Below are 2,389 nucleotides of genomic sequence, written 5' to 3' on the forward strand. Positions count from 1 at the left end.
GGTGGTGACCGCGGGCTACTGGGCGTTATGCGCAGTCCGCTCGTTTTGCTCCGTTCTCCCTCGTCCGGACTCGGATTTGATCGCCGTTTGCGCTCACGGATTCCTCTCGAGACGTACTTCAATATAATATCTTCAAAATCCTCCAATTAATCCTTGATTTTTCCTGAAATTACTCCAAAACTACACCAAGACATCAAATCTTCATAAAACTCAACATTATGGTACAAACACGCATTGGCAAGCAAAATATGAAGGGAAATGACAACAAATCATGTGGAATTGAGGTACGAAAACCATGTTTGTCAAGGAGCTTAGGGCTTTTGACGATTTTGGGGATTTAGGATTTGTGGATTTGGGGGTTTGGGGGTTTGGCGAATTGAGGGAGAAGGGAGAAAGATAGAGAGAGATGAGTGCGGCGGTGGTACGCCGGCGACGCGCCGGCGGAATTGTAGGCGGCGGCGGCGACGTCAGATGAGAGGAAGGGAGAGAGAGTGGCGAGAAGGAGAGAGGGAGCCGATGAGAGTGGTGAGAGAGAGAGTATTAAGGTGAATTGAAGAGAAGGGTTAGGTGTTGGGCTCTGTCATGGGCCAAATTATTTCTCTGCTGGGCCGAGTTTTATTTTAATGTGTTGGGCTGTGTTCTTTTATTTGCCAGGCCTGACTTTTATTAAATATTTGGACTGCAGATTTTAAAAAGGGATTGGGCCTTAACTATTAGAATTTTATTAAAATGAGCTACACTACTTGTTTAATTGGACTATCATTAGTTTGATTAATTGTTTAAAGGTAATATGCATAATAATATTATATTATTATTATTTGTATATTTTAAGTAATTTCATATATATGATTAAAGTATGAAATGAGCTATGCATTTGCATCATGATTTAAATTGGTTTTCATTAAATCCAATTATTAAAGAAAGACGAGTAAGAATATTGTTGGTGTTCTTAACTCAAGAGAAATGTTTTCAATTATTTATTCATTAAATTTTGAAAACCCGGCTAAGTGAATCATAGAATATTAAGCACTACACCATGACTTAAGATTAGATTCAAGGAGACCTATTAAGAATAGAATTTCTTGTAGGCTTTATGAACCAAGGGGATTAGCGCTGCTTTCCCAAGACGAGATTATGTGATTATGATCTTCAGGCTTTGCCTATCCAGGTGGGCTTACTTTCCAAATGTACAAAGTATGATTGAGTTATTAAGCTCTAAATGTTTCAATGAACTGCAAATTGTTTATTTAATGTAATGAAAACTGTTTATCCAATAAAATGTTTATGTGCACTCTGCTCTGTTTAAGGCTCGCAATAATGAATCGATCGAGGTTCTCTCTTGACCTAACACGTTATTTGAGAATTGTGTACACCTATTAGCTGACCTGGTGGGTTGATCTCCATCGGGCACTAATCATGTATGAGGCGTTATAAGGGTGCTCGACGGGATGTGTTCCGGAGCATTGGGTCCCAAATGGGAACTTGGCTGGGTTACGCCCTCAGTCCAAGTAAAGCAGGAGTAATGGATCCGTCGGTGGCTAAAAGGTCCGGGATCACAGCGAGTAACGGAAAGGGAGTGTGACATGTGCGCACAAATGAAAGAAAATGTTTTAACATGCTTAGAAGTTATTTCTCTTTAAAACCTTCTAAGTCATGTCAAGTATGATTGGATAAACTGTCTTTATTAAAATATGAGATGTTTCAAAAAATGCATGCCCACTAAGTACATTAGTACTTAGCCCAAAAATACTTTCAAATGTTTTCAGGTTGGCTGGCCGGTGCTGACGGGACGGAGCTGAGGCTAGAGATAAATTCCTATGTTAGACTTCCGCTGTAGCAATTACTCATATCAGTCTTTTGTTTTCCCAACTTAAGATCTTCATGTGAAATTTCAAATGATATACCTGACCGAGCTTAGACTCTTCACTACTAAATTTATGCCAATGAATGTTGGTTGTCAGAAGCATGAAACAAAACTTGTGATCCAAAGGGGCCTAGCCCGACTCGTTATCTTATTATTCGGGTTTTAATAAGGTTGTTCCTTGTTTATTTCTATGAATTAGTTGCACCTCGATTATATTTATTCCTTCAAGAATTGGGGTGTGACAGTTGATGTGGGATTGAAGATTTTAGAAGAAAAAAAAATATAAATTTAAAGTATGATATGATGTACGATTGATGTGTCGCATCTACTGTTAATCGTATATCGATAATATTTGCTCTTTCAATCCCTCAAACATTTTCCTTTTTTTTTTTTTTTTTTTTTCTATTTTGGTTCGTCCCCAAAACATCTTCCTAACCTATTTTTGGAAACAATTTTACTAATTATTATTCTTACAATTTCACTTTTTATGGGACTCGTTCTCCACTTTCACTAACTATCACTCTT

General features: G+C 38.0%; 1 long non-coding RNA gene across 1 annotated transcript; it reads left to right on the forward strand.

Annotated features, from left to right (window-relative positions):
* The first annotated feature begins 583 nt into the window (after window positions 1–583).
* LOC131013109 (uncharacterized) lies at window positions 584–2,059 on the forward strand. Its single transcript, XR_009097583.1, has 2 exons — window positions 584–1,168; window positions 1,767–2,059. It is a non-coding gene; the product is annotated as an uncharacterized LOC131013109 (long non-coding RNA).
* The last annotated feature ends 330 nt before the right edge of the window (window positions 2,060–2,389 follow it).

This window comes from Salvia miltiorrhiza, chromosome 2, assembly GCF_028751815.1.
Source record: "Salvia miltiorrhiza cultivar Shanhuang (shh) chromosome 2, IMPLAD_Smil_shh, whole genome shotgun sequence".
Taxonomy (NCBI): domain Eukaryota; kingdom Viridiplantae; phylum Streptophyta; class Magnoliopsida; order Lamiales; family Lamiaceae; genus Salvia; species Salvia miltiorrhiza.